Source organism: Danio rerio, chromosome 4, assembly GCF_052040795.2.
Source record: "Danio rerio strain M-AB ecotype USA chromosome 4, GRCz13ab, whole genome shotgun sequence".
NCBI classification, from domain to species: domain Eukaryota; kingdom Metazoa; phylum Chordata; class Actinopteri; order Cypriniformes; family Danionidae; genus Danio; species Danio rerio.
The window spans coordinates 34,069,940-34,095,247 of record NC_141024.2 but is presented as its reverse complement, the minus strand read 5'-3'; the positions used below and the strand labels follow the sequence as shown (position 1 = coordinate 34,095,247).

Sequence of the window (25,308 nt, the reverse complement as noted above, 5' to 3'; positions counted from 1 at the left end):
TGATTTTATTAAACAGTTACGAGATAATCTGACCATGTTTCTTTCAGAAAACTCCAGTTCAGCAGTTAATCCGCAGATTTTATGGGAAACAACCAAGTGTTTTCTGAGAGGGAACTGTATATCATTTGCCTCCTATGAACATAGATCTAAAACTAAAGAATTAAATCATTTAGAAAAACAAATTAAAATAATAGAGAGAGACTTAAAGGAAACTTTTTCAGAACAGAAGAGCAGGATTTTAGGAAATTTAAAATCTGATTGCAAGGCAATTTTATTAAGAAAGGCAGAATTTTTGATTCATCGCACCAAACAAAATTATTATTTTAATGCAGAACGACCCACTAAATTATTAGCTTTAAGGCTGAAACATAATGAGGCAATGTCATCAATAACAGCCATTAAGGATAGTATGGGCACCCTGCATACTGCTCCGGACAAGGTGAATGCTACATTCAAGAACTTCTATGAGCATCTTTACAGTTCCGAGGTGGGGGTAGAGGATCAACAAACAATTGAATTTATATCAAAACTAAATCTCCCTTGCCTAAGTGACGAGCAACAGAAATTTTTAGACTCTCCAATTACATTAAGTGAAGTAAAAGAAGCTCTAGAGTCAATGAATAAAGGAAAGGCCCCGGGCCTAGATGGTCTACCCCCAGAGTTGTATTTGGTGATATGGGACTTGCTAGGACCCCTCCTTCTAAATTCCTTAAATTTTGCAATAGATACAGGTTGTTTTCACAGAGATCAGAATACTGCCCTTATCTCACTGATTTAAAAAAAAAAGGGAAGGACCCCTTTAGCTGCTCTAGTTACAGGCCGATTTCACTAATCTGTACAGACACTAAGGTTTACGCAAAAGTTCTAGCCCGCCGTTTAGATCAAATTGCCGGTTCTATAATTTCCCATGACCAGACAGGCTTTCTTAAGGGTCGCTCTGCTATGGATAATGTCAGACGACTTTTAAATATCATAGACAAGTCCAAACTTACTGAGGATCAAAGTGCTATTCTCTCACTAGATGCAGAGAAAGCCTTTGACCGGGTCGAATGGACATATCTCTGGTCAGTGTCTGGGCTTTGGTCCAAATTTTATACATATGGTACAAACTCTGTATCGTAATTCAGCTGCAAGGGTGTCAACAGGGTTGAGCTGCTCAAGTGCTTTTCTGCTGGGCAGAGGCACAAGACAGGGCTGCCCATTGTCACCATTGTTGTTTGCCCTTTCGTTAGAGCCTTTGGCCCAGGCAATTCGTCAGGATCATGTAATCGCCCCTATCATTATAGATAATTCTAAACATCACATCTTTCTGTTCGCTGATGATATTCTACTATATATGTCAGATACTTCTACCTCTATTATTCAATGTCTTAAAATATTTAATGATTTTAGAAAAGTGAGTGGGTATAAGATTAACTGGGAGAAATCTGTACTAATGCCACTGTCGGGGAGAAGTGATATCACGTCAGTGCCCGCTTCAATTCCAGTTAATAGCGCATTTACATATTTAGGAATTCAGATTCTTCCTTCACTTCAGGTGATGGTCAAACAAAACTATAGTTCCTTATTCAACAATATCAGACAGGACCTAGAGAGATGGGGCGCACTATTACTCTCTCTGCAAGGTAGGATTGCGATTATCAAAATGAATGTTCTACCTAGACTTCTATTTTTATTTACCATGATTCCTCTTTCTCCACATAAGACGTTTTTTAAAGAAATAAATTCCATTATAACTAAATTTATTTGGAACAACAAACTAATTAAACTTAAAACATTACAGAAAACACCTGCTAAAGGGGGGTTGGCAGTTCCTAACATTCAACTATATTTCTGGGCATGTCGACTGCGCAGTCTTAAGACTTGGTTGGAAGTAGATTCTGATATTGCTTGGCGTAACATTGAATCATCTGCTGTGCATCCACACCGACTACAAGATTTGTTATTTACGGGATTACCTAAGAAAGTAAAAAAAATTGATAATAGAATAGTGGTTGACTCCCTTCAAATATGGTATGATGTTTGCAAATTTACTGGATGCACCAACAAATTTACAAAAGAATCTCCGATTTGGAACAATTTTCATTTACAATCTGGGGGTAAGCCCTTTATATATAAGCTGTGGTCAGATCAAGGTATTTCTGTGTTGGGTGATATCTTCGACAACCAGGGCTTGAGGTCTTTCCAGGATTTGAAAGAAGGTTACAATCTCCCCGGACATTCCTACTTTCTGTATTTAAGGCTGAGAAGTGCAATGCGTGCTTATGGAGTTCCGTGGAACTGTAATTTGGACAATCATCCATTGCGGGACTGTGTGAATTTCTCTCAGTCACGTGGATCAATCTCATGCATTTACAACAAACTGCTTAATTATGACTCTATTGCACTCCCCATCATCACAATATGGGAAAAGGAACTGTCCTCTTACCAACTGAACTGGGACTGGATATGGGAAAGTATCCAGGTGATGTCTAAGAATCCTGCCCATCAACTCATACACTATAAACGGATCCACAAGGCTTATGCAACTCCATATGTGCTTCACCGCATGAAACGGTAACCTACCCCTTTTTGTACACTGTGTAATTCAAACTCTGTGGGGACATATATGCATATGTTTTTTGAATGTCCACTTATCAGTACATTTTGGGATAAGGTATTTCAAACTACTTCAGAATTGTGTGAGATGTTCATTCCCAAATACCCTAATATCTGTTTATTGAATGATGATTATGATCTAAACCTAAACAATTCCCAACGCAGGATATTTCATACTGCACTAACTGCAGCCAAGAAAGTTATATTTAAAATATGGCATGAACTCTCATTTCCAGCGGATAAAATGTGGCTTATTGAACTAAAAAATATTGCACTGTTAGAACGTTCCACTGCAAGAATTAACAGAGCTAAACCCCATACAATCAAAGTATGGTCCGATTTTATTGAGAAAATTTCTTTTATAATAACTAGTTAATTCTCACCCCAGAGTTTTTTCTTTTTTTTTTCTGTGTATTGTTATTCATTTATTATTGTAATGTCTTTATTTTATTATTATTTGTAATTTCTTTATGTATTTTTATTTAATGCAAACCCTGGCTTGTATATAGTTGTTGCTAGCTATGTATGCTGGCTTTGTTCTGCAATAAATAAATAATCAAAAAAAAAAAAAAGTTTTAGGTAAAGACGTCAAATTATTCCCACACATGCTGACCCACGATCAGACTTCATTTAACCGGTAAATAAATATAGTGAAATCAGCTTAACCGAGTCATCACACTTCACGTATTAACCAACCAACATCAGTGTTAGGGAAAACCTAAATGTTACAATCTAATGTCATTTAAAACAATTACTTAGTTATATTTTAATGCATTAGTGTAGCCAGAAAAATACCTAAAAAGATACCAAAATTCACATTTTATTACCATGAAAATTTGTTAAATTTTGGCACGGAAAACACCCAACTCAATATGCTATATAACTTTTTTTTCATCATTTTAAATGTAAAAACAAAGATTTATCTTAGGCTACTAGGCCTACCCGTCATTTTTTTTATTAATTATTTTATTTATTAAGCCTTTTTTAATAGCTTATTTTCAGGTTATTTTCATTTTAGGGCCATGAGCTACAAGTCAAAACAAACTCAATATGTTGTATTTTAGCTCTTAAAATAGATCTACAATATATTTTATGTTGTTTAATTTTGGATGAATAGCAAATAGCAGTATAGCCTAAATTACATATTTTTAAAAGATTATCATTCTGCCTACCTGCAGCACGAGAGGTTTCTCGGTTGATCCGCGATAAATCCACTTAAGCACTACACCTATTCCATTTATAACACTGCAAACTTGACTTAATAAACGCAAAAGGCATTTATTATGTGTTATACCTTGAATGCTGCTGCATAATGTGATGTTTCTCTACACAACTGTAAAAGTGCGCTTTTTAGCTAAATGAAAGCAAACATAACCTTATGAGAGTGTTCATCAAGTACAAATAACGTTCTGAAGATGTTTCAAGAACTTAATTCTAAAAACGTTTTCTGTCAACATTATGACAACGTTTATGAAGTACAAATAACGTTCTGAAGACGTTCCAAGAACTTTGTTTTAAGAACGTTTTTCATCAACATTATGACAAAGTTTATGAAGTACAAATAACGTTCTGAAGACGTTCCAAGAACTTTATTCAAAGAACGTTTTCCATCAACATTGACAACGTTTATGAATTACAAATAACGTTCTGAAGACGTTCCAAGAACTTTGTTTTAAGAACGTTTTTCATCAACATTATGACAAAGTTTATGAAGTACAAATAACGTTCTGAAGACGTTCCAAGAACTTTATTCAAAGAACGTTTTTCATCAACATTATGACAAAGTTTATGAAGTACAAATAACGTTCTGAAGACGTTCCAAGAACTTTATTCTAAGAACGTTTTCCATCAACATTATGACAACATTTATGAAGTACAAATAACGTTCTGAAGATGTTCCAAAAACTTTGTTATAAGAACGTTTTCCATCAACATTATGACAACATTTATGAAGTACAAAAACGTTCTGAAGACGTTTCGAGAACTGTTCTAAGAACGTTTTTTATCAACATTGTGGCAACATTCATCAAGAACAAATAACGTTCTGAAGACGTTTCAAGAACTTTGTTCTAAGTACGTTTTCCATCAACCTTATGAGAGTGTTCATCAAGTACAAATAACGTTCTGAAGATGTTTCAAGAACTTTGTTCTAAAAACGTTTTCTGTCAACATTATGACAACGTTTATGAAGTACAAATAACGTTCTGAAGACGTTCCAAGAACTTTATTCAAAGAACGTTTTTCATCAACATTATGACAACGTTTATGAATTACAAATAACGTTCTGAAGACGTTTCGAGAACTTTGTTCTAAGAACATTTTTTTAACAACGTTACAAGAACGTTAACAACGTTAAGAGACCCTTCTAAAAACGTTATATTGATAACGTTTTGTGCTAACATTTCCACAACGGCAGAAATGGTTTATTGTTATTAGCTATCATCATCATCAAACATTTTCCACAATGGTAGGTTAACAGTGTTTGGTAACTTACAACTATCTGATCCAAAAGGTTTCTTATTTAAGAAATATGACCTATTGACTTATTGTTAAATAAGTAAATAAATGAGTCAGTTACTGTGGTCACTTACTCCATAAAGTTAACCTCCACTCCACAGCTGCCCTGTCCTGACCTCTTTATGCATCTCAAAGGACCGAGCTGTCCCGGGAGAAGCTTGCTAATATACAGAATTGGACTCAAGGCCATCTGGGCGTTCAAAGCATTTGCAGACCTGGACAGATTTGTCCAGCCCAGCACCTCCTTGTGCTGCAAAAGGGATGAATTCTCCCTATGAGCTATCAACCAAGGCTGAACCTGGACGGGGGCATCCCACGAGTCACTTTTAACACACAAGGCAGGGATAATTTGTCCCAATCGGAACGTAGCCAAGGCAGAACCTGGACGCAGCAGGCATCCAGCTTTGAACTGAGAAGACAGGGCTCATTTGTCCCTACTGAATCTACTTTTACCACACAGATAATAAATAAAAGGAATAATGAAGACACTGAACACCATTTGACTGTTAAGTTGTACAATATTTATTCAGGACGATTCAGAGTCTTCTGTTGGTTTGAGTGGACGAGCGCCCTGGCTTTTTCCCCTGGCAGGACGCCATGGCAGGACGCCATGGCAGCGTCCTCCTGCTGGTTCCCTCCTGGAAAAGAGACACATAAAGGGCAGTTAGCCAATGCCACACGTTCTGCTGTCCACGCCAAAGAGAATCTGATTTTACCAGGGGAGAGACGGGAGCCTCTGTCCTCTTGTGCCCTTTCCGCGGGGGGCTTTCAGTGCCTGCTGCCTCCCCATCCTCCTCCTCCACCAGGGCCCTTTCAAACAGTCTGCGGCGCTCGCGTGCTTGGAGAAGTCCGAGGTGAAGTGCATAGAACTTATCTGAGGTTGAAGTGTCATGGCACATGAATTGCGCCACCTTGCGGCGATCCTCTGAAGAGTGTGCATTCTTTGCCTGCGTCGGAGAGAGACAGAAGCTTGATTAGGACCGAAGCCGCCGCTGGTAGTTACAGGGGCGTCACATGCATACTCACATGGGTCGCGATCGCAGTCCATACTTCAGTAAAGGTGGGTTTGCCTGGAAGGCCCATACTGATCCAAGCAGACTGAAAGTACTTGTTCAGGGTCCGACAAGGACTGGCTCTGGAAGTGAAAAAGAAATAGGTAGCCTGGCTCCCTCCAGGGAGACCAGCCTGCAGCGCCAAGAACCTGCGGAACCAGCTGTATTCCTCCCTGTTTAGGGACAACTGCGCCGCCCCGAAGGCTCTGTTTGTCTTGTGCGTGGTAATCTGCCATCAGAGAACAAGCAGTGAGTGAGAGCATGCTACTGGTGACCCCCACCTTACTAGCGCCATACTCACGTTAATGACATAAGCAGACTCGTCGGGGCTTCTGGAGGCCTCTTCAACCTCCTGGATTGTGAGATTCTGGAAGACTCCACAGCGATGCCCAGAGATGGAAGTTAGGTAACCAGTCAGAAAGCCATAAAAGCGCCACTGTTGCCTAGTGCTTGGGTTAGACTCGAGGCTATCTGATGAAGGACATTAGCCAAATTAGACCACCGACGGTTTTATTTCCTCTCTGGTTCACCAACAGCTCTTGGCTACTGACTTGTTCTCCGGGGCGCCAGCAGCCCAACCAAGAGCTGCTGGTGGCCCGGAGAGGAAATGTTCGTTTCTTCTCCAGGGGCACTAGCAGTTCTTGGTTCACCCAGTCACGTCTGTCTGCCCCTCTCCCCCGCGAATGGGACTCATTCGGGGGGAAGGGGGGCGGACAGACGTGGGTGGATGAACCAAGAACTGCTGGTGACCCAGAGAGGAAATTAAACCTAGGCCACCAGCAGCCGTTGGTTCACCCAGCCACGTCTGTCTGCCCCCCTTCCCCCCAAATAAGTCCCATTCGCGGGGGAGAGGGGCAGACAGACGTGGGTGAACCAAGGGCTGTTGGTGCCCCGGAAGAACGAACAGGGGGAATTGTTGGAAGGGCGGAAGGCTGGCTTACCTAGCAGGGCAGGAATTTTCCTCCCAGCGGTCCGGTGACAGCGCACTAGGCTGGCCTTGGGGATCAGTCTGTTTTCCTTCACCTGCTTGGTCCGTACCTCGTGCACGACGACACGCCGGCATATGCCGCGAATGAGGGCTCTGACCTCCCTTCGAATCAGAACCAGAGCCGTGCTGGAGAGGCGGCCAGCGGGGTTTCCGATAGGTAGTCCAGGAACTGGGCCACGTTCTTCAGATAGTGCTGCCTGGTGGGCTCGGCCATCCGCGTCTGACCTAGCAGGGCGGTCCACGCTCAGATTCAGGCTGGTTGGTTGAGGAAAAGGAAGGTCCCTGGCTCCGCAGTGCCCCTGGCCATGTAACCAAAGAAGGCTTTGATTCTCCCTAGCTTCGAAGTGACGTTGTTCCGCAGGCGGGCGGTGGGCTCGCTGCCCAGTTGGTAGCCTTCGAACTCCCCCAAGAGAAGGTCTGTGGAACGAGCACAACCAAGAGTCAACTTCCCCGAAGACACACACCCAGCACAGCGACAGTGACATGCCTGAAATATACTCAACTCAGCACAGGGACGTGGTCCGGGAATGGGTAGGCATGGGGTTCCAAAGCCTCCGGAGGCTCGGGGGGCGTAGGACCTCCGGGTGCCCCTCACCCGGGAGTCGATGATGCAGTAGGTGACCTGGTTCTCCTCGCCCTCTTCCTCCTCCTTCTCCCCTCCTTAACTTCCAGTAGAGGCGTGTGATTTGGAGCAGGGTGGACCGCATCTTGGTAACCTGCTTCCCCAGGTCCGTTAGCTGAGCCTGTATGCGCTCCGTGTCACGCCTGCAGCCGCGGTCGGCGCATGGGCGGCCGGCCTCTGGGCCCTCCGAGTCCCGCTCCTCCTCGGAGGACGAGGCTAGCCGGGACACGAAGGGGCTAGCCGGGACACGAAGGGGATTGCCGGCTGGGTGGACTGCAGTCACTGCAACTCCCGAGCTACTTTCCGACGTTTTGCCCTCCCCATAGCCTCTTTCCGGCCCGAGGTCGAGAGCTCCGCGTGCTGCCTCAAGTGCCTGTCTAGTCGCAGGACGCCAGCCCGGGACTGGGCACGGCGTCTTCCGCGTGTCCACGTGGCCGGCAGCCAGCGCGAGCAGCAGCCACTTCTCGTCCGAGTTGGTCACCTAGTGAACGGCCGTCAGGTGAGGAGCAAGCCGACTGTAGACGTTGAAGCATAGGGCACATTCAGCCATGGCCGTGCTAGAGCCAATGCAGAGGGGGAAAGGGGCCCACACGCCAGGTGCGGCGGTTGATAAGCGGGCGGAGGCGGTGTCCACTTCTGCGTCATGACGTTGGTGGACCCGTATTTCTTAAAGAGGAAGGATACCCCCCCGCACCAGGGGGTGTAAGCCGATGCCCTACGGGGATCCATTCGGTTCAAGCCTTCTTTTGTTACGACTCTCAAGTAGGGGGGAGAGGGGTGTCCACCTCACTCCCCCCCCCCCTTTTCAAAGGAACCAGAGGGGGGTGTCCCGTTCGACAATGCACTCCCGCCCCTTCATCGCTGCCCCGGCCAGCGGTTCGACACTTCTCTCTCTTGTTACGACTCGAGTAGGGGAAGGGGTGTCCCACCTCACTCCCTCCCCCCTTTATTGCTGCTCTGGCCTGCGGGAGCTTTTCCACAGCCTTTCTTTCACGTTCACTTTTTCCACCCCAAGAAGGGGATTGTTTGAGCCCCATCGAACATGCACCGTTTTGGGGCGGGAGCTTGACTCTAGTCTGGCACTGTGAAGAGACATGAGGGGTGTAGAATAAGTGGGAGGCCCCCGGGCTACCCGGGCCGGCCGCCGGTGAAATACCACTACTCTTATCGATTCCTCACTTACCCGGTTAGGCAGGGAGGTTGGGTAGCTCTTGGTCAGTGCTCTCCCCGCTTCTGGTGTCAAGCGCCCTGGGGAACAGCCTCCCGGGCGCGCGACCTGCCCCGGGGACAGCGTCAGGTGGGGAGTTTGACTGGGGCGGTACACCTGTCAAACGGTAACGCAGGTGTCCTAAGGCGAGCTCAGGGGGGACAGAAACCTCCCTTAGAGCAGAAGGGCAAAAGCTCGCTTGATCTTGATTTTCAGTATGAGTACGGACCGCGAAAGCGGGGCCTCACGATCCTTCCGGCTTTTGGGGTTTTAAGCGGGAGGTGTCAGAAAAGTTACCACAGGGATAACTGGCTTGTGGCAGCCAAGCGTTCATAGCGACGTCGCTTTTTGATCCTTCGATGTCGGCTCTTCCTATCATTGTGAAGCAGAATTCACCAATCGTTGGATTGTTCACCCACTAACAGGGAACGTGAGCTGGGTTTAGACCGTCGTGAGACAGGTTAGTTTTACCCTACTGATGTGAACCGTTGTTGCAATAGTAATCCCGCTCAGTACGAGAGGAACCGCGGGTTCAGACATTTGGTTCGTGCGCTTGGCTGAAGAGCCACTGGTGCGAAGCCACCATCTGTGGGATTATGACTGAACGCCTCTAAGTCAGAATCCCGCCTAAAAGCAGCGATACTGCAGCGCCATGATCTCCGATAGGCCCCGGGTAACCGGGAAGCCCCTCTCCGGGGGGGCCCCTGGCGCGGAGAGCCATTCGTGACAGGAACCGGGGGCGCGGCTAGAACGAGCGCCGCCCCCTCTTCCAGTGACGCACCGCATGTTTGTGGGGAACCCGGTGCTTAAATGACTCGTAGACGACCTGATTCTGGGTCGGGGTGTCGTGCGTGGCAGAGCAGCTCCGTCGCTGCGATCCATTGAAAGTCATCCCTCGATCCAAGCTTTTGTCAGCTGAAAGAGCGTTAGGGGCCTTTCGGTTTGACTATTCCTTTAAAGTTGCGGTCCACCAACGGCACAGCTCCTTTAAGAAGGGGTGTAATCATCCGGGCGCCCGAGGGTATAAAAGCCGAATGCCACGTCAGCATAAACACTCTTGACCATGGGTATGGGATGCGCGTTGTGTGGCGGCGATTACACAGATCTTTCCCAACATTTGAAGCGAACGCACGGTATACTTAACCCCCAAGAACGGCTCCTTTTGCTCAAATTGTCGTCCGGCCGATTCGACATAAATAAGACCGTTTGTCCATTACCGGACTGCCTCAAAAGGCCAGCCCGTATGGATCGTCACCTGAAAGGTCACGGCTTGGGCGAAGCGTACAGAAATTAAACGGTTTCTCCGTGATCTATGGTCCAGCAATCCATCAGTGGCGGTGGTTAGTCGGTTGTCGGATGAGGAGGAGGAGGCGGCGGCGCCGCCGGAGGAGAGGGTTGGTGATGGGTCTGGGGCAACAACGCGGGTCGACCTGCAGTCTTTGGCCGACGACGTCAATTCGTTGCGGGCGCATTTGCTTGATCTGACCCGCATGTTTAGTCAGCTAAGGGCTAATGAAAAGGCCGTGATCCAACCTCATACAAGCCGGGTCCGTGGTTCGTCTCCGGGCAAAGTAACGGGATTACGTGAGTACTGTAACGCTAAAATTGACCCGGATTATTGTACCTAGTTTGACCGCGTATGTGGTGTGCTTGGCAGGCCAGTTGGTCTGCGAATACAAGGGATACATCCTTGGCAGCGATGCGGCCACGAAAGTGGGTCACGTTCGGTCATTCTTGCAGTTCATGAGCGCTGGTTCGGAGCAGGTAGACGACCTGTTATTCTTGGAGAACCCATCTAAAATATGAGAATGGGTGGTAGATTTGGGCCGGTCACCGATAGTTGAATCCACCCGCTCGCAGTACTTAAAGCATGTGATTCAGTTCCTGCAGTATGTGTACGAGGCTCCACCAACCTCGTGCCGGCTGACGCCACGTGCCATGGTCATAGTTATGAGGGAATTAAGGTCATTATCCCGCGGGCTGCGTCGCAAAGTCGCAGCCCACGAACGCTCTGTGAGGTGGGCAAAAGAGGCTAGGCTGATATCCAAATGTGACCTGTTGACCTGTCATCAGCGGGCGGGCTCGATCATTCCCAAGCATCTAGGTGATCTGATTGCGGTCGCTGCGTTAATGACTGGGGGACATGGGCTCCGCTAACCCACGCTCTGTTTCTGTATCAGATGATCTGTCCTCCTCCCCGAACACGAAAGGTCAAATGGCGGCTATACGGCTACTTAATTGCCTACCTGGTATTTATTACCGGTCATAGGCCAGGCGTCTTCCAAAATCTTTTAATCCAAGAAGTGACCGGGGCTAGGCGGTCAGCGGATGGCCTGTCGTTGGTTATTAATGTGAGTAACCCCCCATCCCCATACTAAGGGGACCAAATTAATTAAGCCGCGTAAATCGGCTTGGTCTCTGTGTAAATAAAGGTTGTGACGCACAAGACAAATCAGGCCTACGAGGCCGCGCAACTGGCTGTTACGACCGAAGAATACCAATGGTTCAATAAATTTCTGGGTCTGAGATCCAGCCTACCCGGTGGGAAGTCTGCCAACTACTTTTTCTTCACGTCAAGGCCATCCAACTGCAAAAATTTGAACCAATATTTCCAATTGGCTTGGGCCGAGATGAGACTTCCAGGGACCCCCACATTCACCGATGTTCGTTCATCAATCGCAACCCACGTAAGAGATCCTTTACCCGGGTTAGTAATTGTGATATTTGCGGTATAATTGTGGCTAAATGTATCGTCTCTCTCCCCCCAGATTAAACACGCTCACAGCGGGGAACATCGAGCCAAGCTCGCGGATTTTATGGGGCATGACACGAGCACATCGGACCGCTATTACGAAATGAATCTAACGGCCAGTCAAGCCATGTCCTACCGGCACCTGTTCGAACAGGCCCTCTCTGAAACCCCCGGTGATAATCAAATTGACAGCCATCCTCCAGCGGTAAGTAAGTGTGTTGGTGGCCGATTTAGATAGCTCGATCCACGGCTGAAATGTGTGTGTGTTCTTCCTTCTAGGACAGTAGAGTGAGAGCGCCCAAGCGCAGCAGCGATGGAAGCCGGTTATCTTCCAACCCCAAACGGAAGAAATTGTTTCAATTTCCCCCTTAAATAAAATGGAACAAATTACCTCTCTGTGTCTGTCTCATGTATCAGAATCGGGCAAACTGACATTAGACTTGCGCCCTGGACATCCGTCCTGCAGAACCAGCTACAGGCGTCTGTCCTCGGTCATCCGGCCTAAGTGAGGAGTTAATCTGTATTAACCGTGTACAGGTTGCCGCTTAGAGAAACGTCGGGCCGGCTGTGGGGACTCGCGATAACACTTTCTCCCAATATTGTATTTTTGATCTTTATATTCCTAGATCATTTGAAGTACTTTATCTAGGAGATACTCCTATTAATCTTAAAAAGGAAAATAAATATCTATTTAAGATATTTTTGGCAACAAGTAAAAAAGCTATAACCCGGAAATGGTATAAAGAAGAGCCACCAACTAAAGACGAATGGTTCGAAATTATAGCAGAAGTTAAGGAAGTGGAAAAATGACACATGCACTTGGATTACAATTAGAAACCTTTGAAAAGAAATAGAGTAAATGGCTGACTTTCTCCTCAACGACAATATAATTATAACTGAACATTTACATAATTCTATAGGTTATGTATCATTGTGAAAATATGTTTGGCAACCTTTTATTATAATTTATTTTATATTTATTTATTTTGAGGTTAATTTAATATTTTTATGCATATGTGTGTACATGGATATACATGTGGAATGATATATATATATATCAAACAAGAGATGCAAGTAAAGCTTAAAATAATATCATTGATGGTTAAGTGCACCATTTCCCAAAAACTATCAATTCTTGAGCACTGCCAGAATATATGCACATGATGTGCCTCTTTTACTCAGCAGTTCCTCCAACAAGGATTAGTCCCCAATTGTAATGATTTAATTTAGGGTGTAATTAAAAAAAAAATAATAATAATCAAATTAAGTTTTTCCAACAAAACTCGCGCCACATTCTTGAGCTTGTTGAGGTGTGTGGGACAGCACATATTTTAACCCATTGGTTTTAATTTAGTATAATGCCTACTTCATTTTCCAATTTTAATCTTATATAGTCTGTTGAGAGTCCTCTAGAATTACTTATTGCTCTATATAATTTAGACATTTTTTTAGTCATACTTGTATGTCTGTTCAAAAATCTGAACAAGCTGGTCGTTTCAGTCCTCATCCTGTATTTATTTTATTTAATAGTCCAGCAACTGTAAAGATCTAAATACATCTTGCTTTAGAAGACCAAACTTATCTTTTAAAGTTTAGAAGCATTCCATTCTGCCATCTTTTATAATTGTACAAATGAAGAGATTCCTAAATATACCCATCGTTTAAATCTATTATCCATAGTTCCAGGTTTGAAATCAGAGTCATGCGCCACCCAATTCAAGATTTTAATTTGTTTTTCCAAATGAAGTTCCTTCACCACTGTATACCAAGTTTTCAGAGTAAACTCTGTTAGTGGGTTAAAATAATGGATCTTCATCTGGAATTTTTTTTTTACCTATTAATGCTTGAATTGGTATTTCCTGAATTTTGCTCTCTATTTCCTTCCATGTCCTGTAATGTCAGACAGGGCAGAACAAGACTTCGCACAGGACTTCATTGCTTTTATTTGGCGGATCGCACCAGTTCTTGTGCATTATCCCCACCTGCCTGTAACCTGATTCAGAGACTCTACTGTTCCCATTATAATCCCTTCCCCTAACCTAATGAGAGACTTCGTATCCGCCAGCGCCGCGTCTCCAGTTCCTCTGACTTCTGCTCACTTCTCCCACTATGTCAGGTTCAGAAAATAACTCCCTCCCTCCCTACCTTAAACTTTATAAATTTGCATTAAAGTAATTCTAAAAATGAAATCTTATTAATCAGTCCTGTATCTTTTAAAAATCTAAACAATGCAGTGTACTTAATATGCCTTCCTACCTCAGGATTTAATAAAAATTTCAATGTGAACTCGTAATCTCTTTCTTGACTTCTTCCCATAACTCTCTTCATTATACCGCTCACAATGCATGATCACATGTTCAACAGATTCATTTTTCCCCACACTCATAGACCTGTTCTGTGCTTCGCCATTACCTTCAATGTACTGTTAGGTCCAGTATGCCCAATTCTTAGTCTGGATAAAATAGTATCCTCTTTCCTTTCGAGTGCCTCCCTTTACCCACTTTTGGCTGAATATTGTACATTTGCCTTCTATTCTTTCCTGCTTCCCAATGGAACTGCCATTTCCCCATTATTTGTTTCTTTATTATTGTTTTAACTTCAATTCTACTGTAATTCACTTCCATTCCTATATTATCTTCTATTGTAGCTTGCTTTGCCATTTTATCTGCTTCTTCGTTTACTTGTAACCCCTCATGAGTTGGCACCCAGATGAACACTAACTTTACTCTTTCTCCTTCTAATTTATACAACTCGTGTAATATTTCAAATGCTAAACTTGCCTACAGTCTAAGGGGTCTATTTTGATGGTCCAAAACGCAGGGCACAACCGCTTTCAGGGCGTGTCAGAACGCATTTTTGCTAATTTAAGGACGGGAAAACCCGCTTTGTGCCGTGGCGCATGGTCTAAACGGGTTGAGTTTATTTTGTTAATGAGTTATAGGTGTGTTTTGTGAATAAACCAATTAGAGTCTCATCTCCCATTCCCTTTAAGAGCCAGCTTTGTCGCGCCATAAGCGCATTCATTATTTACAGGACGTATAGTAAGTCTAAGTGGAAAAACTGAGCATTTCACTAGCAAACAGTGAACAGTTTTTTTTTGTTTTGTTTTTTTTTTTTTTTTTACAGAAAACTGTTAAACAGAGCATCTATCGAGTGAGAATGAGTGATAATGGATCTACTTTCACTTACACTCTTGGATAGGGAAACCTTTACACACAGACATCCATTAGCCTATAAATAATCAATTGCGTTTGTTAAGCGCAAATATTAGTTTCAAAACTTTTTCTAAATTCAGTTCCAATTTCCAGCAAACAAATAAATGAACAACAATAACAAGTGTGCTCAAAAACCTGAGTTACATCCTAAAACACATGCTGTGCCCCATACGGTGTAAAACCTGACAGGTGGGCAAATCTAAGCTTGTTGTTAATAAAACAAAATATAAATATGAATATAATAAATAATACTGCTAACAACAACAACAACAACAACAACAACAACAACAACAACAACATTATACAAAAGCAAATTGTTATGAATAAACTGAAAAAGCCTCCCGAGATGAAGACATAAAAGCAGTGATTTTTTCATATTTATGTAGGCTAGAAAATAATGTTTTGTAATATTTTAATCCTTTATATTTATTTCCTATATTTATTCTTATTTTATCCTATATATGTTCTTAATATTTAAATGTTTTCATATGTAAAGATACTTGCCTATTGCTCCCTTGTGCGTATTAAACAGTGTGTAAGCGAGGCGCAACTCTGCACCGGAGTTTAGTTTTGGTCTAATGAAAAATCTATTTTAGAACGCCTATAGGTGCACATCTGAACGCAAATGCATTTGCTATTTAAACAGCGTAGCGCAACTCTTGCGCCAAGCTGAAACTAGCAAAAGACTATTGCACCGCGCCTTCCGCCACATTGCGCCGGGTGTATGATAGGGCCCTAGGTGCTTCAATGCTAAAAAAAAAAGAGCAGAACTGCAATCTGAGCAAACTAAAAAACTCTTTATTTCAGCATCTTTCACCCATTGTAAAGCTAAACTTATTGCCAACATTTCCCCTCTATATATTGCTAATTTGTTTGAAATCCTTATTTTTTTTACTATATTGAACTTTGGAATTACAGATGCTATTCCTAGCTGGTCATTATCTGGATTTTTTGATGTATCTGAATAAACATGTACCATATCTCCGTATTCTTCCATTAAATATTCCCTTACATACATTTCCTCCAATTCTCCCATTCCCACTTTTTGTCTATTTTCTAAAATTTTTAAATCCACTACTGGTTGAGGCAGAACCCACAGAAATACAGCAGGTATAATCAGTCTGGGAGATATACTTAACTCTTTAATGTTCACTTCCTCTACTAAATGTTCCACTATCCACCCAAAACTGTTACATTCACTTTTTCCATACTCCCAGCATTTCTGTAAAACCTTAGTTGTAGGTTGAGACTCCTCCTGCCCCATTAGATTAACCCAATAAACTGCCGTTAACTGTTTCCTCCTTAAACTAAGAGGCATCTCTCCTACTTCAACTTGAAGTGCTGACACAGTAGATGATCGGATCGCTCCACAACAAATCCTTAATGCCTAAGCCTGTATTCTTTCTAACTTCTCTAGATGAGTCTTTGCTGCTGAACTGTACACTACACAGCTGTAATTCAACACTGATCTAATCAGTGTAAAATATATAGTTTTTAAAGCCAATCTGTCTGCCCCCCAGACCTGCCCAGCTACACATCTCATTTTGTTCAGAACCTTTTGCATTTATCTTCCATCCATTTAATATGTTCATTCCATGCAAGTCTATGATCTAACCACATACCTAAAAATCTTATTTTTGATAGCCGTTCTAACTGTTGATTATATAACCTTAACTTCAAATTTGTTCCTTTACTTTTTTTGTAAACAAGACCACTTGCATTTTTCCACTGAAAACTTGAAACCCCATTTAAAATGGACCACTCTTCAACCTTATTTAATGCCTCTTGCATTTTCCTCATAATATAATCTATATTTCTTCCCCTAAACCACAAAGCTCCATCATCCGCAATTAAAGACCTACTTATCCCCCCTATCTACTTTCTCAAATACTTCATTAATCATTATAATGAAAAGCAACGGGCTTATGACACTCCCTTGAGGAGTACCATTCTCTGTCAATTGTTTTGGTGTTATAAATTCTCCTACTTTTACCTTAATTGATCTCTCTTGCAAAAAAAAAAAATATTTAACCCAATTAAACATTCTCCCTTCTACTCCCATTTTTTCCAGTTTTATTAACAGTCCACCATGCCATGCCATATCATAGGCCTTTTCAATATAAAAAAAAAAAATACTGCTCCCACTGATTCTTTATTCATTAATGCTTTTCTTATATCTGTCTCTAAACATACTACTGGATCCATAGTCCCTCTACCCCCCAAAGCCACTCTGATTTGGTAATAATTTCTTACCCTTTTCCAAATGATACATTAATCTGTCAGTTTTTTCCATTATTTTACCTAAATGAGATGTAAGTGCTTTTGGTCTGTAGCTGTTTGGATTACTATAATCTTTTCCTGGTTTCTTAATTGGTATTATTAAAGCTTCTTTCCAACTCGTTGGCAAAATTTCTTCTCTCCATACCTTATTGCAAAAATCTAGCATAATATTCAAAGCCTTGTCACTTAAATGTTTAATCATAGTGTAACTTTATCTAAACCAGGGGAAGATTATTTTACTCTGTTTATACTCTTTTCAGTTCTGCCATTTCCAATGGAACATCCAAAACACTGCCTGTTTCTTCTTTCCATTGCTTTATCATAGGATTACTTGATAACACCTCCTCCCTGATCCTTACTCTATCCTCACAAAAATTTCTAGGGTTTACTTTGGTGAATGCTTCTCTTAGCATCATAGCCTTTTCTCTGTCATTCACTGCCATCACGTTTCCTTCTTTGAGCACAGGAATTTCCACATCTTTTCTAATTACTCATTTTCTCATAATTAATCATTTTTCAATCATATTCCATATTTCCTTTTCTGGTGTACTTCATATTTTGTTACAAAATTCCCTCCAGTATTCTTTTTTTGTTTGCCTTAATACTCGCCTAACTTTTGCTTGAACAGTTTTATATTCTATTAAACTTTGAAAGTTATGTGAATTTGTCATTTTTTTTTAAAAATGCCTTCCTTTTTCGTTTTATGACTTCTCAGCATTTCTCATTCCACCAAGGCACTATCTTCCTCTCCCTTCCCCCTTTACTCTTTGGAATATATTTTTCAGCTGCCTCCATAGTTACTGCTACTATTCTGTTGTTTTTTCATCATCGTCAGATATCTCCTTTTTATCCAGTGTTTTTAACCCTTCTTCACTAACTGACATAAATTCTTCCCAGTTTGCTTTTACATAAATCCATCTCCCACCAATCTTTGCACAAGACTGAGTGTGTGAGCTGCTTTTATGAGTGAGTGTGGTTCATCAGTGTGATGTGCTGCAGGTGTGTGTGGTAATTAGTGTTTGTGCATGACGTCATGGTTAGAAGTCCGGTGACGGTGACCTCTGCTGGCCAGCGAGGGGAATGACTGGGACCGAGACAGTGACATTACAGGTCAGCTGCATCTTGTGTTAACCATACTCCTAAGTATTTAAGGGAGTTTAGTTTCCAATTATTATTTAATTTATGTTGAAGTTTATTGTTTGGGTTGTAGCCAAATTATAAAATTTGAGTTTTTTGTATATTTAATTTGTACCCAGAGAGTTCTCCAAACCTTTTAAGAACAAGAAGCAGACTAGAAAGTGATTCATCTGGATTGGAGAGATATAGTAGCACATCATCCGCATATAGAGCAATTTTATGGTCTACCTTATTAATGTTAATCCCCCCAATTGATTTTTCTTCTCTAATTGCCTGGGCTAGAGGTTCAATGTACATGGCAAACATCAGGGGAGAGAGGGGACAACCCTGCCTAGTTCCTTTTTCTATTTTTATCTTTTTTGAAAGACAACCATTTATTTTTATCCTAGCCTCTGGGTTTAAATATAAACATTGAACGCTTCTAACTGTATTTTCTGTAAATCCAAATCTATATTAAACATTAAATAAATATTCCCAATTTACACAGTCAAATGCTTTCTCTGCATCTAGGCTAACTAAAATTGCTTTAATGTGATCTTTTTTAATTTGTCGTATTGCATGAACTATGTCTATCAAATCAGGTAAAAATGTTTCAAGTCTCTTGGCTAAAATAGAGGCAAATAATTTATAGTCTCCATTTAAAACAGACACAGGTCTACATGAACTACAACTACAGTTTTATCCTTCCCCTCTTTAGGTATGACTGAGATAATTGCTTCCCTCCAAGAAAGGGGGAATTTCTGCCTCTTTAAGTGTCCAATTAAATGATGATATAAGAAGAGGTGAGATCTCTTTTTTTAAATGTTTTGTACCATTCAGAAGGTAGACCATCATTGCCGGGTGTTTTATTATTTTTAAGATTATTTATAGCTTTATCTAATTCCTCCTCTGTAATTTCTTTTGTTAGGAGACTATTTTGTTCTCATCTAATACAGGGAAGATCAAGAGAATCCAAAAAAGCTTTAATTGGTGTATTATTTACCTGTGTCTGTTGTGAGTATAAAGATTTATAATAGGTTTCAATTGCCTCTTTAATTTTATCCAGACTATATACTATTTTTTCTGAGTAGGGGTCCTTTATCTTATGAATTGAAACCTTTTGTTGTTGTTTTTTTAAGTTTCCATGCTAGCCTTTTTGTTGCTTTTGGTCCCGTTTCATAAAAGGCTTGCCTTAAGAATTTTAATTTCTTTATGTCCTCTCTATACATCTCATCTGTTTTATTTTTTATATTTTTGATCTTCAAAATCTGAGTATCTTTACTAGTTGCATGTTGTTCTGTTAATTGCTTTAACTCATCTTCAAGATTTCTAAAATTGAAGTTCTTTTATCTTCTTAAGGGTTGCTGTAATAGAAATGATCTTGCCTCGTAATACAGCTTTAGCTGCATCCCATAAGATTATAGGACTTACTTCCCCATTATCATTATTCTCTACGTATTATTCAATTTCTGATTTAATTTGGGCCACTACTTCTGTTTTCCCTTGTATACTTGTATTTAGCCTCCATGTTTTATCAGCTTTTCTGTCATTCAAATTTAAAGTGAGGTACAATGTTGCATGATCTGATACATCGGCCGCTTTCATTTCACATTCTTTTACCCTGTGTCTGTCCCTGCTAAACATAAAAAAATAATCAATCCTACTGTAAACTGCATGGGGTGAAGAATAATAGGAGTATTCTCGTTTTGAGGGGTGAAGATCTCTCTAAACATCTAATACTCCAAGATCTTTTAATGAATTCTAAAAACTTCTTAACTGAGTCGTTTTAATTATTTTATTATTGAAAGTGTCCTTTTGTTGGTTATGAACTATATTGAAATCACCTCCACATATTGTTATTCCCTTAGTTTCCAAAGCCAAAAGGTTGATGATTGTATTGAACAGTGTTTTACTGCCAGGGGGTGCATATACATTTACTAAAGTGATGAATTGTTCATTTAGTTTTCCCTGAAGCAAAATATATCTGCCTTCTTTATCTGATATCTCTTTTAGCAATTCAAAAATAAGAGAATTATGTACTGATATTGAAACTCCCTTTTTTATTATTTTTCCTAAAAGAACTATAAAAAGTTTGTGTATATCCAAACTTTTTAAGTTTATCATGTTCAGATGGGGAAAGGTGTGTTTCTTGCAAGAATATGATTTGATTTTTTCACATTTCATTTTGGCTATAACCTTACTCCTCTTAATTGGATTATTTAACCCATTTACATTTAAAGATGCAATTTTAACATATCTCTGCATGGTAATTTCAGAAAGTTAAGTTGGCAATCTTTTGAACTAACAAAAATGATAATAAAACTAAACAAAGATCGAAGAACATTGGCTTTCAAAGGTGTGGGCCACGTTTGACCCAGAAAACCCAGCTGAAGTCCTGGGGAGAGGGATTTATTCCTGCCTCTTGCAGGTGTCCCTCATTTAGATGAGAAAAATTCTTTTTTAACATACCAATCTAATCACTTGTCCCTGGTCTTTTTTTTTCTTTTTAACTCAGATTATTAACTTAAGTAAATATTATTGTAAACAAAATGATTTCTAAAGCCCCTCGAGGATTCCAACCAACTAGGAATCATGAGGATTGTTCAAATACAAAATGAAACATATTCAGTCCAGAACGATGTAGTTTTTACCTTTTAAATGACTTGAGAAGAACACATATTCAAACAAATTGTACTCATAAAGTAGTTTGAAATAGCGTTATTTGTAAGTTGTGTGTCGAAACAGTGCCTCCGCATACCTCTTTAACGTTAACAGTCAGCGGTGTTTCTCAACAGTTAATCTTCATTCTGTGTTTGTCTCTGAAAGCTCTTCAATCTTTCCCGAACACGATCAGGAGCGACCGTCCAGCTCTTAGCCACTGGGTACGGCGTGTCAGTCTTTCTTACCATCGACACCGGGGGTCTTCGGATACCTGCTGCGTCATCGTCAGATCCACCGTATATCCTCTCTTATTCAAGTCTTTCGTAGCTTCAGCCACGCTTTCGTAAAGTTGTGGTCCTGTCTCCCAGTGTATTCGCATCTTGGCTGGGTAGGGCGTCTGTAATCGGATTTTGTTCTTGTTGAGGACTTTTTTCACTTCTTTATATTCCTTCAGTTTTGCATTAATATCCATGGGGAAATCGTGCGCAAAGAAAATCGGCTTGCCATCGTGTTGCGTTTCTTTTGCCCAGGCAGCTTGCAAGAGCTTATCGTTAGTGTACTGCAGGAAATTGAATATAATTGATCTTGAAGTATTATTATTTTGAGGTCTAGGACCGAGAGATCTGTGTGCTCTCTGTACCTGCAGGTCTAAATCGGAGTCCAGTGAGAGCTCAGTTTTTAGCAAAGACGTGATGAAATTAATCATGGACGTCCCTTCTGCTCCTTCTTTAATACCGTATATTCGGATATTATTTCATCGTGATCGGCCCTCCAGATCTGTGACCTTATTCTGCATCATTTTTTGCTCTTTCATGGTGTGCAGTAAGGCGTCTTTTAGTTCAAGGTTTGCCGACTCGAGTTCAGTTATTCGCTCCTCTGCTTCATTCAGTCTTGTGCCATGTGACTGAATATCTTCGGTGATGCCTTCTAGCTTCTGGTTTATGTCGCTTTTCAACTTGTCCACTTCTGTTTTCATATCCTTTTTGAACTCTTCTTTGAATTGGCTGAATTCTTTTCTTAAATCTGTCTTCAGTTCGGAGATATCTCTGCTGAGTGCTCTCACTGCTCGCAAAGTTTTGGCTCCATGTTCTTTCTCAGGTAGGCCTAACTTGTCGTTATCATTCCTCGTCTCCTTTTCCTCCTCGCTTAATTTTGGCTTTGAATTCCCCTTTTTAGGTTTTGCCCTATTTATTCATTTTGAAGTCGTCTAGCGCAAAGCTCACTTGAATTGGTAAAAGTATAAGGGCTTTTTGAACACATTGAGCAGGAGAGTACGTTCTATGCTGCCATCTTACCGCTCACCCAACTATGGCATTTATGTATGTATTTGCAGCTATTTTCAGTAAAGGTGACATTCAATTTTGCAACAACATCCTTCAAAACGCTAAGAGGGTGTGAGTAAAAAAAATTCCAAGGAAGCACCAGGCTCTCTCAAATGCCAGAACACACAAGCGACAAGGATGGGATTTGAACCCACGCGTGCAGAGCACAATGGATTAGCAGTCCTTAACCACTCGGCCACCTCGTCACATATTTTCCTTTCTTGTCTGGTGGAGGTTGGACTGTGGCACATATTTGTATATGTACATTTCTGCAACTATTTTCGGTAAGATGAATATCAGTTTTGCCATATGAACGACAGCATATAAACGACAAGAATGGGATTCGATGGACTCGGCTACCTCGTCATGTATGTACTCACTTTCCTGATGGGGGCTGGACTATGGCATTTCTGTATGTATTTGCAGCTATTTTCAGTAAAGATGACATAAAATTTTGCATCAACATCCTTCAAAACGATAAGAGGGTGCGAGTAAAACACCTTCCACAGAAGCATGCGTCACCAAAATTGAAATGAAATGTTACATTTTATATTGTTGAAAAAGAGATCAATGTTAAAAAATGTCTATATTAAATGTGAAATATATTTATTTGTTTACATATAGTCAGTGAAACACTATTCAGTGTTTATTAAACTCATCTGGTCATTGTCTGTTTCTTTTAAAGTCTTTCAATTTAATATTAAGCCTTGAAGGGCAAAAACTTAATTTAATTCACAGGCCATATAATTCAATAAATACAATTCAGTAATTCATATGAAGCATAAAATGTCATAAATATTAACATATTAATTAGATAAAACTAACATCTGCACTGGAAAAAAATATTTAGCCCAGCTTTGTAAGCTCAATTTAAACAAGAAAAATATTAATCCTAAAACATGAAATAAATGTTATAGAAACCAAAATTTTACTTTCTCAAGTATTAACATATTGTTACAACACCAACTTATACATTTTTTGATTGTATTTCTTGAAAAGCAAAGCTTCAATGAATGATCTGGCAGATAGAACCTCATAATTCCAAGCGGAAAATGACTTCTAATGTTTTTTACTTCAATTCGCAAGTGCAAAGTAACTGACAAGACAGAGACCTTAAGGGTCCTCTAAATGCAAATGATCAATGTATGAAAGAGAAATGCTACACACATATTGTTTGATATATGGAATGCAAAAACTTTTAAGCTCAATATCACAAAATCATTCAGAACGCAGATAGAACCTTATAATTCTAAAATGACAATTTGCCAAACCTATTTTACACAATCTAATTTCACTTAATAAACAGTTTTGTCTTAAAATATAATCAAAATTCTCTAAAACTGGACTTTTCCACCAAGCTCTCAAATTTTGCCATATTTCCTTTTTTTAGATATTGGGATATAATCTTTTCCAGTACTCTTCTGCTTTGGGTGTAACAAACACGTCTTTAGATAAGCAAGAATAAAACATTTTTAGTATACCATCTTTGAAAGCATATTGATTTTCCTTAAAGTTTATCACCCTTCCTTCATCGCTGTGCCTTTCCAATTTATTCTCTATCTTTGACAAGAGTTATTGAAAATCAATTTACTAACTTGAAAAAAAATAGACCAAAAGAATGGAAAGAAATTATAGAAAACAACAGAAAGACCTTCTGCAGTTGCTATTGATCTATTTAATGTCTCCTACATGACATGGAGTCCAAACTATTGTGTTGTACTGATGTCTACACCTACAACAACCAAAAACCCAACCTCACAGTAACCTGGGGCCTGTTTCAGAAAGGAGGTTAACTGAAAACTCAGAGTATTTTAACCCTGAAATGAGAGAAACTCTGGGTTTTCCGTTTCAAAATGGCAGGTTTGTTAAACTCGAGAAAGCAGGTTAAGTCAAGCCTGTTTCTAAAAGAGAGGTAACTTTAACTCAGAGTCAGTTACTGTGGTAACTTACTCTGTGAATCTAACCTGGTCAGAAGCAGGTTTTATTCTCTAAACTCAGAGTTTCTGTCGGTCTCCTCCCCTTTTTTAAGATGAAGCGGTATTTCTCACCTGAGCCTTACATTTCCACCCACCTTTTTTAATGCTCATTTTGGATACGTGCATAAAAACGATTGATAGAAACGTCATGATGCACATAAAATATGCATAAAAAACGCGCATAACTGAGTAGGATAAACTTTTATTCGATAGAAAATGTGACTACGATGGAAACACTTTTACTGAACAAATTACAGTATGTACATTAAAAAAAAGATCATGATTATATGATAATGAAAATGTGTGTAAATGAACAAACCAGCAGGCTGAGCACACTGTAACACGTCTTAAATATTGTTTTAGTCATTCTAAAATGCCTTAACTGTTTCAGTATTAGTGTATATTATTAATTACCTCCGAACGTCTGGAGCGTGTCAAGAGTCTCCGCGTCTCATGGCTTCAGACGCCCCCACGTGTTCATTGTGTTTCAGCATTGTCTTCTGACATTGAGGCGCAAGTACATTAATTAGGCTAAATAAAGAATTAATTGACGCAGCTTCTTCTACCACAGTAAATTCTGTTTTTACTGTTGATATTTGGTGCCAGTTTAATCAGGAAGTGACAATTTTTCTCTTTGACTCGTTGGATGGAATTTTATTTGCATCTTTTATGCAATATTCCAGTTTTGCACATACATTTATGTAATATATTTGGATGGAAACATAGCTATTGCCTACATTTTAGTCACACACAGAAGAACTGTACGAGAATGGCTTATCCTTTTTTAATAAATAATTAAATTAAATTCACCTTCGACATGCATATAACTATTAATGGGATTATTATTCTTTCTAAAAATTATTTTTAGTACTGCTCACCTTCTAAATGTTATATTAACCTCTATCACTTGATCAATAAAAAAGGCAGACACACAAGTGCACTGTTAAATCATTTAAAACTAATAAATGTATAAAAAAGTTTAGAAAAAAAATATAAACGTCA

General features: G+C 40.5%; 1 protein-coding gene and 1 pseudogene across 1 annotated transcript in view; one reads left to right on the top strand and one right to left on the bottom strand.

Moving 5' to 3' along the window:
- Positions 1-25,308, bottom strand: part of LOC101886704 (zinc finger protein) — an 846,922-nt gene that overhangs the window by 753,079 nt on the left and 68,535 nt on the right. The gene's annotated exons all lie outside the window — the stretch shown is intronic.
- LOC147844814 (28S ribosomal RNA) lies at positions 8,831-9,459 on the top strand (annotated as a pseudogene; the record flags this gene model as incomplete).